The sequence below is a fragment of the Rattus rattus genome, chromosome 12 (genome assembly GCF_011064425.1).
Source record: "Rattus rattus isolate New Zealand chromosome 12, Rrattus_CSIRO_v1, whole genome shotgun sequence".
Taxonomy (NCBI): Eukaryota; Metazoa; Chordata; class Mammalia; order Rodentia; family Muridae; genus Rattus; species Rattus rattus.
The window spans coordinates 55,189,260-55,204,664 of record NC_046165.1 but is presented as its reverse complement, the minus strand read 5'-3'; positions in this window follow the sequence as shown (position 1 = coordinate 55,204,664).

The following is a 15,405-nucleotide window of genomic DNA, read 5'->3' as shown; positions in this document are numbered from 1 at the left end:
GGTATAAACATGCCATGTAATAAATGATTTCCAGTTAATGGTACAACAGAATTATTGCTTTCTTAGATGTATGTGTAGTAAAAGTCAATATACACATTTATATAATTTCTTCAAAATCTTATACCTAATTTGATATTTCTAAAAATTGCACATGTAAGTCATGTGTATAACATGCTAAAGTACTTTAACTGTGATCTTAAAACTGAATAAAATATTTAATAAAAATTTGAAATATTTTAAAGATATTATTCAAATACATTTCTTTATGTTCTCACTACCAACTATAGAATATGTGCCTTCAGTGTTATCATGTCCACTAAAAACAGTAGAGAAAATAATAAAGGATTCTTCAAGCAAAAAAAAAATCTGTCTGTGAAATATATAGTATTAATAGGGCAAAGAACAGAACTACTTTATTGCCTTAGTGATCACACAAAGCATGGACATAATCTGTTATCGTAAAAACAATTCAAAGGTCTAGGAATAGAAGAGAACACCTCAAGTAATAAAGGACATCTCTAAATCCACAGCTACCACAGTGACTAATAGAGGAAAAACTGAACAGTCTGTCCTAAGGTTAAGAATATTTAAGAGGACAGGTGGGATTGCTCAATGGTTAAGACCACTGGCTACTGTTTCTGAGGTCTTGAATTTGGATCCCAGGGCCCATTTCGGGCAGCTCCCAACATCCTGCAACCCTAGATCCAGAGGATTTGATGTTCTTCTGGTCTCTTCTGACAGAAAAGCACACATCACACACACACACACACACACACACACACACACACACACAGAGAGAGAGAGAGAGAGAGAGAGAGAGAGAGAGAGAGTAAAAAATAATAAAATAATAAATAATAAACAAGAGTAAAACAAGAATGTTTTTGTCTCAGGTTGTACTAGATAAAGTGACTAGACAGTAAAAAGAAATTTAGAACACCCACCCAGAAATAAATGAGGAAAGTCATTTCCGGCATGACCTTATATATTAGAAATCCTAAGCAATCTAAAAGCTGTGGAGATAAGACAATTTCAATGTGTTCATAACATGCAAAATAGCATGAAAAGCAACTGTGTGTGAGCTTCTGGCAGTTAGGAGCCGAAAAGCAAATCTTAAGAATTTCACATAAATAAATGTGAGCATTTAAGAATGCTTTGACAAAAAATAACAGTAAGAGAAGAGGGTGCTTAAAGATATAAAACATGGATGAGAACAAAACCTGAAGAACACCTGGATCAGCAGGAAGAAGCCCACATTTGTAGGTCAGAAGGCCAGCTGTTCTCAGATGGCCAGCGTCCTCAGACTGATGTGCACTATTACAATGCTACCAAAATTCCCACTGGCTGCTTGGCAGAAAGTAACAAAATGTTCCTGAAACACAGAGATGCAGAAACTCAGAAGAGTCCAAAAACCATTTTGGATTTATTTCCAACAAGAGCAGCAAGACAATTCAAAAAAAGGAAAGGAATCTGTTCAATAAGTATGATGGATAGATGATATCTAAAGGCAAAAAGGATGAAGTGCGATCATCTGCCCAGCTGCATTCAAAGTCAAATGAGCTCAAAGAGGACCACAGACCTAAATGTAGGGAAATGACTTGTAAAATCTTTAGATAAAGTATAAGAGTGGACCTTTGTGGTCTTGGATGCAACAACAGTTTCTTAGTAGATATGACCCTGAAGAACAAATAAGAGGAAAAAATGGATGGATTTAACTTTATCAAAATCAAAGTCATCTAAAAATCTTGGTGCTGCTGAGGCAGGAGGATTGCAATGATCTTGAGGTCAGTCTACAGAACAGAGAAAGGAAGAAGAAGGGGAAGAACAGGAGAAGGAAAATGAAAGGGAGGAGAGAGGGAGAGGAGAGGAAAGGAGAGAGGGATGAGAGGGGAGGGAAAGAAAAGGAAGAGAAGGGAGGGGAAGGAGAAAGAATAAAGGATGGGATGAAAGAAAGAACGGGTAACACATACTGAGAATACATAATATAAAGTCTCAGTGGTCAATAACTGATAGACAAACTAAGACACAAAAATAAGAAAGGGATCTGAACACACATGATGCCAAAGAAAAATATAAAAACGGTCTATATGCACATGAAGAAACAAAACTGTTCAAAACAACAAAATCAACAATTAGACAAAATTCAAAACTACAAGACATGATCACCTCACATCCATGGGAAACTATTACAAAAGACACAGTATGGCCAGAATTATCAAATGAATAAGAAAAAGCAGAAACCAAGTCTATTGCTGGTAATAATGCAGAGTGCTGCAGCCACATTGACAAGTGCTCAGGAAATTCCTCAAAATAGTACAGATACAAGCTACAATATGACCCAGAATTCCATTTCTTAGTATATGCACAAGAAAAAAAAATCAAGAAAGAATGTGAGGAGAGAGAGAGAGAGAGAGAGAGAGAGAGAGAGAAAGAGAGAGAGAGAGAACGAACTACTGACAGAGAGAGTCAGTCTGTATGTGAATGCTCTAAGATTTATCCAGTACTACGAGTCTAGTGATTGAGTGCTTGTCTAGCACGTGGAGGTCTGGAATCAATCCTCAGTATTATAAAAAATAGAAATAAAAATAACGATCCATTGCCAAAATCAAGTCCAGATGCCTTTCAACCACTGAGTGATTCAGTAAAATGTGCTGCACCTGTACTATGGGGTTTCTTCCAACAAGAAAAGGAAATGAGTTACAGGGACACACTGGAGTGCAGATGAACTTGAAACACAATGTTAAGTGAAAGAAGCCTTTCCCAAAAGACCACATGATGCACAAATTTCATGCAAATGAAATGTCCAGAATACATAACCCACAGAACAAAGTACAGAGTGATGTTTACCCATGGAAAACGGGATGATGGGATAATGAATGGGATGGTAGCGATGTTCTAAAATTAAGGCTGTTGAGATGGCTCAGTTGATAAAAGCTCTGATCCAAAATTGGAAGGAGAACCCAGAAGTTTTCTAACTCTCGCATGTACCCTATGGAAATAGTGCTCATGTCTCTCTGTCTTGCTCTGTCTCTGTCTCTCTGTCTCTCTGTTTGTCTCTCTGTCTCTGTCTCTCTGTCTCTCTCTGTTTGTCTCTGTCTCTGTCTCTCTCTCTCTCTGTCTCTCTCTCTCTCTCTCTCACACACACACACACACACACACAGGACAATTAAAAATTTTAGTTGATGTTGTATCAACTTATTCAAGACACCTTATAAAATGCTACATGTCTAGGTGGCATAAACAATAGAACGTCTTTGCCACACATTTCTGTCATTTAGGCAACTAGTATCAATGTATCAGTTGGGGTCCTGGAAGCCCCAGGACCAGCTGAACCAGAGAAAAACAAGACAGGTTCTGCCTCAAATAAGGTGCAAAATGAGAGAGCTCACAGCTAAGAGAGCTTCCTGCTCTAACAAAAGACCCAAGTTATTGCCTCCAGTTCCCATCAAACAGTTTATTACAGCATGCAATTCCATCTCCAAGAGATCAAATATCCTCTTCTAATCTTCACAGGCACACACACACACAAGCACACACACACACACAAAGCATACATACAGACATACAGCAATATACATAAATGAAAATTAAAAACATCTTTTTATGAATATTTCAAGCAGAGGAGTGAAACGATTGAGTCTGGGGATTTTTAAAAATTACTTTAATATTTACATCTTGTGTGAAATCACAATATTAGGGGCAAGATAGTCAAGAAGGTTTTTATGTTTTGGGTTTTTTGTTTTTGTTTTTGTTTTTCAATAATCTCAGTTGTGGTGTCCAAGTGACATTTCAGTTAGACCAAAACATCTACAATGACAAAGAAGGGAACAAATACAAGGGACTTTGGCCCCTAGGAATGCAGAGTTTCAAGGCTGTGATCACAGCTGGTTGCAGGTCAACTTCCATGCCTGGAAGCTCCTTGTTGCTTTAGTCCAAACATCAAAAGCATTGAATAAGACTCAAGCCTGGCTTCTGTGTTCCCCAAAATGTCTCCTTTCCATGCAGCAGTACATTTAGTTCAGACCATTCTGAGGGATGCATTGGTCACTTGGCAGTCTTTGAAGACCATGAAAACATAGGTTCTCTTGAGGTGAAGATTGGAACAGGAAGGGAAGGTATTATAATAATGGGCTTGGCATAACTGTGGATGCCAGAGGAAAAGAGGTTTGTGTCTTCTAAACATGGCAATGTGCCTTCTGGGGGCCATGGCTGCAACCTTGATTCAAGAATGGAAGAGCTTTCTTTGCTCTCTTCCTATTGTTTCTTGTTTCAAACTTGGTTATTGCATGCATTTGATTGTTGTTGAATAAAGCTTAAATGACATTCACATTATATGTGCATATGTGCATTTGTGTGTGTACCTCTGCATCATCTTATGCACACATACTTGTATACATACATGGCACCTAAAACTCTACATCCTACCAAGAAGACCTAGAGAAGGACATTGTACCTTCCCCGTGTTGACACTGGTCTTCCTAGTTTTACCTGATTCCCTTTCTTCAAAGTTTCCTTCCCTCTTCTATTTCTTCTCCCTAATTCATTCTGCTCCTTGAAAAATTAGATTCTAACCACTAAAAGAAAGAATTCAGCCCAAATGGAGTAAAATTTAACCCTTGGTGGTGAGCATTTTGGTTTAGCTGCTTTGAACAAGTGTGTACCTGTGAGGAATTCCTTTTCTGTTTCTGAGCCTCAGATTTCTCATCTACATGAATACAGAAATATTGTCAGGAGGCCATACGAAGTTCTAGTGAAATAATATATGAATACATGAAAGGTTCCAAATAAATAGGAGACATATCTCTACCTCTCTCTTTATTAGCTTTTCAGTGTTGTGGCATACAAGTTTAGCCTAGATCCTGGACAGAGGAGAATATTGGGGTAAGGGCAGAAGACCCCCCTGAACTCTGTTTTACCTATGTATGTGATATTTTTAAGAACACTTATGGGTGCAGGCCCTCCTGGTTGCCTCCCGCACGGAGAGCTCAAAAGCAGCCACCCAGGAGCCACTTCAGCCGCGGGACCACAGGTAAGACCAACTTTTCTGCTCTAAGGAACCTGCCTAGTGGACTCAGGACACAGAGAGGCAAAATTCCTCTGGGACTGGACACTTCCAGTTTTTAGCTGGAGCCGGAACCTCACTGATCACAGCCCACATTCCCTGCTCCCAAACCCCTTGGGAGAGAGAACTCACAGCCCAGACAGGTGGGCACTCCTGAGACTGCAGAGCAGGAGAGACCACCAATACTACCCACTCCTGCCCACATCCCTGGCCCAAAAGGAAACTGTATAGGGCCACTGGGAACAGGAAGATAGGGTCACTCAAGCGGCAGGTCCCCTACGGTCCAGACATCACCCGGATGTGAACGGACCCAATCAAAAACTCCCTGCACCCAAAGAAAGGGAGAGCTAAACATTCAGAGGGGCAGACACACATGGGAAGCCAGAAGAGACTACACTCTGCCCACATTTCTGACTCCAGAGGAAAACACCTGACAACATCTGGGACCACTGTGCACAGAGACCCGGGGAAAAGGAGGGGCAGACCCTTCTGATTGCCACCCTCATACAGAGCTCAAAGGCAGCTCCCCAGGAGCTACTTCAGCAACGGAACAACAGGTAAGACCAACTTTTCTCCTAAAAGCAACCTGCCTGGTGGACTCAGGACACAGGCCCACAGGAACAACGGAAGACCAGTAGACAGGAAAGACTACACAACTGAAAGCAGAACACTCTGTTCCCATAACTGACTGAACAAAAACAGGAAAAGAGGTCTACAGTACTCCTGACACACAGGCCTATAGGAGGGTCTAGCAACTGTCAGAAATAGCAGAACAAGGTAACACCAGAGACAACCTGATGGTGAGAGGCAAACACAGGAACCTAAGCAATAGAAGCCAAGACTACATGGCATCATCGGAGCCCAATTCTCCCACCAAAGCAAACACGGAATATCCAAACAGAGCAGAAAAGCAAGATCTTGATTTTAAATCACATTTCATAATGATGATGGAGGACGTCAAGAAAGACATAAAGAACTCCCTTAGAGAAACGCAGGAAAACATAAATAAACAAGTAGAAGCCTATAGAGAGGAATCACAGAAATCCCTGACAGAATTCCAGGAAAACACAATCAAACAGGTAAAGGAATTAAAAATGGAAATAGAAGCAATCAAGAAGGACACAGCGAAACACCCCTGGATATAGAAAATCAAATGAAGAGACAAGGAGCCACAGATACAAGCATCACCAACAGAATGCAAGAGATAGAAGAGAGAGTCTCAGGAGCAGAAGATTCCATAGAAATCATTGACACAACTGTCAAAGATAGTGTAAAACAGAAAAAGATACTGGACCAAAACATACAGGAAATCCAGGACTCAATGAGGAGATCAAACCTAAGGATAATAGGTAGAGAAGAGAGTGAAGACTCCCAGCTCAAAAGACCAGTAAATATCTTCAACAAAATCATAAAAGAAAATGTCCCTAACATAAAGAAAGAGATGCCCATAAACATACAAGAAGCCTACAGAACTCCAAATAGATAGGACCAGAAAAGAAACTCTGCCCATCACATAATAGTCAAAACACCAAATGCACAAAACAAAGAAAGAATATTAAAAGCAGTGAGGGAAAAAGGTCAAGTAACATGTAAAGGTAGACCTATCAGAATCACACCAGACTTCTCACCAGAGCCTATGAAAGCCAGAAGATCCTGGACAGATGTCATACAGACCCTAAGAGAACACAAATGCCAGCACAGGTTACTGTATCCAGCAAAAGTCTCAACATAGATGGAGAAACCAATATATTACATGACAAAACCAAATTTACACAATATCTTTCTACAAATCCAGCCCTACAAAGGATAATAAATTGTAAAGCCCAACAAAAGGAAGCAAGCTACACACTAGAAAAAGCAAGAAACTTTTTTGTCTTGCAACAAAACAAAGAGAAGAGAAGCACACAAACATAATCTCACATTCAAATATGAATATAACAGGAAGCAATAATCACTATTCCTTAATATCTCCCAACATCAATGGACTCAACTCCCCAATAAAAAGACAAAGATTAACAAACAGGATACACAATGAGGACCCTGCATTCTGCTGCCTACAGGAAACACACCTCAGAGAAAAAGACAGATGCTACCTCAGAGTGAAAGGATGGAAAACCACTTTCCAAGCAAATGGTCTGAAGAAGCAAGCTGGAGTAGCCATTCTAATATCGAATAAAATCAATTTTCAAGTAAAAGTCATCAAAAAAGATAAGGAAGGACATTTCATATTCATCAAAGGAAAAATCCACCAAGATGAACTCTGAATCCTAAATATCTATGCTCCAAATACAAGGGCACCTACATACATAAAAGAAACCTTACTAAAGCTCAAAACAAACATTGAACCTCACATAATAATAGTAGGAGATTTCAACACCCCACTCTCATCAATGGATAGATCATGGAAACAGAAATTAAACAGAGACATAGACAGACTAAGAGAAGTCATGAACCAAATGGACTTAAAAGATATTTATAGAACATTCTATCCTAAAACAAAAGGATATACCTTCTTCTCACCACCTCATGGTACTTTCTCCAAAATTGACCATATAATTGGTCATAAAACAGGCCTCAATAGATACAGAAAGATAGAAATAATCCCATGCGTCCTATCAGGCCACAACGGGCTAAGTCTGGTCTTCAACAACAATAAAGAAAGAAAGCCCACATATACATGGAAATTGAACAATGCCCTACTCAATGATAACCTGATCAAGGAAGAAATAAAGAAATAAATTAAAGACTTCTTAGAACTTAATGAAAATGAAGGTACAACATACCCAAACTTATGGGACACAATGAAAGCCATGCTAAGAGGAAAACTCATAGCTCTGAGTGTCTGCAGAAAGAAACAGGAGAGAGCATATATCAGCAGCTTGAGAGCACACCTAAAAGCTCTAGAACAAAAAGAAGCAAATACACCCAGGAGGAGTAGAAGGCAGGAAATAATCAAAGTCAGAGCTGAAAATCAACCAAGTAGAAAAAAAAGGACTATAGAAAGAATCAACAGAACTAAAAGTTGGTTCTTTGAGACAATCAACAAGATACATAAACCCTTAGCCAGACGAATGAGAGGACACAGAGAGTGTATCCAAATTAACAAAATCAGAAATGAAAAGGGAGACATAACTACAGATTCAGAGGAAATTCAAAAAATCATCAGATCTTACTATAAAAGCCTATATTCAACAAAACGTGAAAATCTGCAGGAAATGGACAGTTTCCTAGACAGATACCAGGTACCGAAGTTAAATCATGAACAGATAAACCAGTTAAACAACCCCATAACTCCTAAAGAAATAGAAGCAGTCATTAAACATCTCCCAACCAAAAAGAGCCCAGGTCCAGATTGGTTCAGTGCAGAATTCTATCAGACCTTCATAGAAGACCTCATACCAATACTATCCAAACTATTCCACAAAATTGAAACAGATGGAGCTACCGAATTCCTTCTATGAAGCCACAATTACTCTTATACCTAACCACACAAAGACCCAAAAAAGAAAGAGAACTTCACACCAATTTCCCTTATGAAAATAGATGCAAAAATACTCAGTGAAATTCTGGCAAAGCGAATACAAGCACACATCAAAACAATCAGACACCATGATCAAGTAGGCTTCATCCCAGGAATGCAGGGATGGTTTAAATTATAGAAAACCATCAACGTAATCCACTATATAAACAAACTGAAAGATAAAAACCATTTCATTAGATGCTGAGAAAGCAGTGGAAAAATTCAACACCCCTTCATGATAAAAGTCCTGGAAAGAATAGGAATTCAAGGCCCATACCTAAGCATAGTAAAAGCCATATACAGTAAACCAGTTGCTAACATTAAACTAAATGGAGAGAAACTTGGAGAAATCCCACTAAAATCAGGGACTAGACAAGGCTGCCCACTCTCTCCCTACTTATTCAATATAGTTCTTGAAGTTCTAGCCAGAGCAATCAGACAACAAAAGAAGATCAAAGGGATACAGATTGGAAAAGAAGAAATCAAAATATCACTATTTGCAGATGATATGATAGTATATTTAAGTGATACCAAAAGTTCCACCAGAGAACTTCTAAACCTGATAAATACCTTTAGCAAAGTGGATGGGTATAAAATTAACTCAAATAAATCAGTAGCCTTCCTCTACACAAAAGAGAATCAAGCCAAGAAAGAAATTAGGGAAATGACACCCTTCATAATAGTCCCAAATAATATAAAATACCTCAGTGTGACTTTAAGAAAGCAAGTGAAAAATCTGTATGATAAGAACTTCAAGCCTCTGAAGAAAGAAATTGAAGAAGACCTCAGAAGATGGAAAGACCTCTCATGCTCATGGATTGGCAGGATTAATATAGTAAAAATGGTCATTTTACCAAAAGCGATCTACAGATTCAATGCATTCCCCATCAAAATACCAATCCAATTCTTCAGAGAGTTGGACAAAACAATTTCCAAATTCATCTGGAATAACAAATAACCCAGGGTAGCTAAAACTATCCTTAAAAATAAAAGGACCTCTGGGGGAATCACTATCCCTGAACTCAAGGAGTATTACAGACCAATAGTGATAAAAACTGCATGGTATTGGTACAGAGACAGACAGATAGACCAGTGGAATAGAACTGAAGACCCAGACATGAACCCACACACCTACGGTCACTTGATTTTTGACAAAGGAGCCAAAACCATCCAATGGAAAAAAGTTAGCATTTTCAGCAAATGATGCTGGTTCACCTGGAGGTCAGCATGTAGAAGAATGCAGATCGATCCATGCTTATCACCCTGTACAAAACTTAAGTCCAAGTGGATCAAGGACCTCCACATCAAACCAGATACACTCAAACTAATAGAAGAAAAAGTGGGGAAGAACACATGGGCACTGGAGAAAATTTCCTGAACAAAACACCAATGACTTATGCTCTAAGATCAAGAATCAACAAATGGGATCTCATAAAACTGCAAAGCTTCTGTAAGGCAAAGGACACTGTTTTTAGGACAAAGGGACAACCAACAGATTGGGAAAAGATCTTTACCAATCCTACAAGTGATAGAGGGCTTATATCCAAAATATACAAAGAACTCAAGAAGTTAGACCGCAGGGGGACAAATAACCCTATTAAAAATGGGGTTCAGAGCTAAACAACGAATTCACAGCTGAGGAATGCTGAATGGCTGAGAAACACCTAAAGAAATGTTCAACATCTTTAGTCATAAGAGAAATGCAAATCAAAACAACCCTGAGATTTCACCTCACACAAGTGAGAATAGGTAAGATCAAAAACTCAGGTGACAGCAGATGCTGGCGAGGATGTGGAGAAAGAGGAACCCTCCTCCATTGTTGGTGGGATTGCAGACTGGTACAACCATTCTGGAAATCAGTCTGGAGGCTCCTCAGAAAATTGGACATTGAACTACCTGAGGACCCAGCTATACCTCTTTTGGGCATATACCCAAAAGATGCCCCAACATATAACAAAGACATGTGTTCCACTATGTTCATAGCAGCCTTATTTATAATAGCCAGAAGCTGGAAAGAACCCAGATGCCCTTCAACAGAGGAATGGATACAGAAAATGTGGTACATCTACACAGTAGAATATTACTCAGCTATCAAAAACAACAACTTTATGAAATTCATAGGCAAATGGATGGAACTGGAAAATAACATCCTGAGTGAGGTAACCCAATCACAGAAAAACACACATGACATGCACTCACTGATAAATGGAGCCCAAATGCTCGAATTACCCTAGATTCACAGAACACACGAAACTCAAGAAGTATGACCAAAACGCGAATGCTTCACTCCTTCTTTAAAAGGGGAACAAGAAAACCCTTGGCAGGGAATAGGGAGGCAAAGTTTAGAACAGAGGCAGAAGGAACACCCATTTAGAGCCTGCCCCACATGGGTCCCATACATATGCAGCCACCCAATTAGATAAGATGGATGAAGCAAAGAAGTGCAGACTGACAGGAACTGGATGTAGATCTCTCCTGAGAGACAAAGCCAGAATACAGAAAATACATAGGGGAATGCCAGCAGCAAACCACTGAACTGAGAACAGGACCACTGTTGAAGATTTAAGAGACAGGACTGGAGAGCTTGAAGGGGCTTAAGACCCCATATGAACAACAATGCCAAGCAACCAGAGCTTCCAGGGACTAAGCCACTACCCAAAGACTATACATGGACTGACCTTGGTCTCCAACTGCATATGTAGCAATGAATAGCCTAGTAAGAGCACCAGTGGAAGGGGAAGCTCTTGGTTCTGCCAAGACTGAACTCCCAGTGAACCTGATTGTAGGGGGGAGGGCAGTACTGGGGGGAGGATGGGGATGGGAACACCCATATAGAAAGGGAGGGGAGGGGTTATGGGATATTGGCCAGGAGACCGGGAAGGGGAATAACAATTGAAATGTAAATATGAAATACTCAAGTTAATAAAGATGGAAAAAGTTACAAAAGCAAAAAGAAGAGGAAGAAGAAGAGGAGGAAAAGAAGAGGAAGAAGAAGAGGAGGAGGAGGAGGAACAGGAGGAGGAAGACATACAGGAGTGTTCACATGGACTTTTAATTCCCTAACACTACCCCAACCTTTTTATTCGTTCCACTAGTATTCATTTTCATAGCATTTTGGCTGAACTCAGAAATCGAAAGTTCCTGGACCAAAAGCCATCCCCCATCAGCTGTTTAGTTTGGGGTTGATCAACTGGACTGCTCACTAGAGTGGTGTCTCACTGGTTTTGCGCCACCTGCTGGACTGTACCTCAAGGTACATGGTTTGTTCTGAATCTGCCAGAGAGCTACAAACCTCCCAGCCATGGCCCTGTAGGGAAAAAAGAAGACTACTTCAAGGAGCAGTCATTCGACTGTCAGCATCGGGAAGGAAAAAATGACAGAGAGCAACCAGAAGACTTGAACTTTATTCAACTTGCTTGACTTGACATCTGTGGTAGCAAATGAGTAACTGAATTTGGCCACACAGTTTTTAGCACTTTCTTAGACCTGTGTCTATGTGTAATAATAGATGGCTCCCTTCCCGTTCTTCCTACTCCAGTATAATCCTCTTGAGGAAAGAAATAATGTCTTCAGCACAAACTCACTCTTCTCCCCTCACCCTGCATCTACTATCATCTATAGATAGACAGACAGACAGACACACACACATACAACACACACAAACATATACATACATACACACACATACATATACACACATATACATACACACACACACACACACACACACACACACACACACACACATTCACCTGGGCCATGCCAAGGAAGGGTGGAAATGCTCAATAAACACTATACACTGAACAGGCAAAGTTCTTGGGGCTTTAGTCCCAAGAAAGAGTTGAATTTGGATGAGCTTTCACGGACTCTGGAGTTGTGCACCTTGAAGTAAATGGTCATCCTTTGCCATCCTTCTCCCCAGTGAAACAGGATCAGTAATGACTTCATGACATCACAAATAGCTATCCAAAAAGAAAAACCAACTACTATCAGAACCCAACTGGCCCAGCAGCTTCTGCAATGAGCTTTGTATACACTGAGGGTGAGTAAGCAGAGAGAGCTCATGCCTCCTATTCCAGTTGGAGTATGAAACTACTCACATGGCCTAGCAGGTTGAATACTTGATCTCCACATGGTGACACTGTTTTGGGAGGTTCTGAAAACATTTCGAAAGCAAGTCTAACCAGAAAAAAGTGGTTACTGGGGTATGAACTTAAAGATTATACCTGGTCTTGGTCCAGTTCTCTACTTCTAGCCACCATGGACTCATGTCACAATGATGTTCTGACTCACTACTGGTCCAGAAAAACAGGGCCATTAGACTTGGGCTGAGACCTCCAAATCCATGAGCCTAAAATCATTTCTCCCTTTATATTGTTTCTCTTAGATATTTGATCATAGCGGTAAAAATATCTTTCTAAAAAAACAAACACTGACTAACCAGGGAGCAATATTTTTTAAAGAATGTAGAAAATGAGACAATAGCACAAGTGACCAATATCCTACTGTGCTGAAACTCTGTAGCCTTTGCAGAGGATCCTAAAGAAGTGGAGAAAGAATTCATGGAAATGCCTCTATAGTCTAGTTGAAATTTTCAACCTATTGTTATTGTTCTTGTTTGCCCCTAGAGGTTGAAGTTCCTATTTCTGAAGAGGCCATGTACTTCAGACACGGGGCTCAGAAGATTTGAGTTAGATCTGATTTGAAAGCTTGAGGACCATCTTTCATAGGACAAAAAGTGCTGTGCAAGCTGCCAAGGGACAGAAGCAACCAATAGTTCTACCCAGCTGTGCTGCCTAGGAATCTCAGCAATGACCAGAATGGCAAGATGTCCCTAAAGAGGCAATAGTGAAATCATAGTCCTCATATCTTGGCAGTAACCAAAGGTTGTTGTTTGACTTAAGGCCAGCTAAACATGAGAAAATCAGGCCTGGATTCTGGAAACCTAGCCAACTACCTGGAACTAGTGAGGTCATAGATCTTAGGGGAGACTCTACAATTGTCACATAACCCAGTGTAATTCCTAACTGCATTCTAAACACTTACCCTTATACCAACATAAGTTAATCTTTCACCCCTCATCAAAGAAGCTACTCTTTGTAACAGATAGAGACCATTACAGAAAACCACACGTGGGCTGATTCCATATCCTGGTTATTGTGAAAAATGTTGCAGAAAACATGGCTATGCAAGAATGTCTGTGTTGTGTTGAATTTTTCAGGTACTTTAGAGTACTTTACAGTAGGCAATACTGTTTGTTCCTTCTGTCCACATTCAGACTACGTATACATATCCACTTTTTGTCTGGGTGTGTTGATTTGGGGAGGATGAAGGTATGCTGGGGGTTATGCATGTAACATGTGATCTTTGATCAGCAAGGATCCATAGATTACCTGGAGAAGGAGATAAAGCTATGACTTGTAGGATACTTTTCAAATGTATGCGTAACCTGAATATGGAGGAACACAAACATGGCTTATAACATCACTCTACCAGGTACATCAAAGTGACCCAAAAAAAAAAATCCACTCTAGAATGGATTCATGCAAATATATCTACTCTGCAGAGAACAGTGTCATAGAAAAGAGAAACTTGGATGTTCAGCTTCCTTGTAGACAGAGGAGAGAGGCTAGAATACACAGTACAAAATCATCTCCAGCATAAACCATTGCCAGTCCAAACAATCTCAGAAAAATGGATGAGAGTAGGTGGTACTAGTGGATGAAGCCATTCTACTCTACACATTGCTTAATGACTGAACTGCCCTGATGTCTCATGCTTTTTTCCACAGGTGAAGTCATATTTTCTTTTCTATTGAAAATATATTCTCTCTTACAATACATCCTGACCACCATTTCCCCTCCCTCCACTCCTCTCAGTTCTCTCCTCTCCTCTCCCCCAAATTCACTTTTCCACCTCCTCCCTTAAGAAAAGTATGGGGGGTTTAAGGATTGGAAACCAGAAAAAGGGATAACATTTGAAGTGTAAATTTTTTTAAAAAATCTAATAAAAAAAGAAAAGTACAGGCCTCCAAGAGATGACAGTCAAACAGGGTAAAACGAGATACAGTAAGACAAGGCAAAAGCCCTCACATCAAAGCTGGACAAGGCAACCTAACAGGAGGAAAAGAGTCCCAGGAGCAAGCGTGAGTCAGAGGCACACTGCTCCCACTGTTAGGAGTCTCACAAAAAACACTAAGCTAACTAACAGCCACAATATACATGTAAGGCAGACCCCTGTAGGGTCCATGCTTGCTGTTACAGTCTCTGTGAACCCATAAGCACCCTGCTTAGTTGATTCAGCAGGCCATGTTGTCCTGGTGTCCTCTCTGACTCCTAAAATCTTTCTGCTCCCTCTTCTGTGGGATCCCCCAAGCTCTGAGAGAAGGAATCCAGTAGAGATCTCCAACTTAGACTCTCTCTCTCTCTCTCTCTCTCTCTCTCTCTCTCTCTCTCTCTCGTATTTTCTGTGGGTCTCTGCATTCACTCCCATCTGCTGATAGAGGAAGCCTGTCTGATGACAACTGAACAAGGCACCAATCTGGTCTTGTGCCAGGTATGGCCTGTTGTGAAGTAAGCCCCAGGAGTATGCTGCATTTACTATTCCATGATACTCATTGACTCTGTAGAGATGCTTAACCAGATGTCACGAAAACATAAAGTGGGATAAAATGTAAGTGCTTAGAAAGCATTAAAAAGCATAGGAAAGGGGCCTTGTGATATAGCTGAGCACTTAAGAAGGCTTACTGCTGCTCTTCCAGAGGACCCCAATTTGATTGGTTCCCAGTGCCCACATCAGGAGGCTCACAATCACTTATAACCCTGGT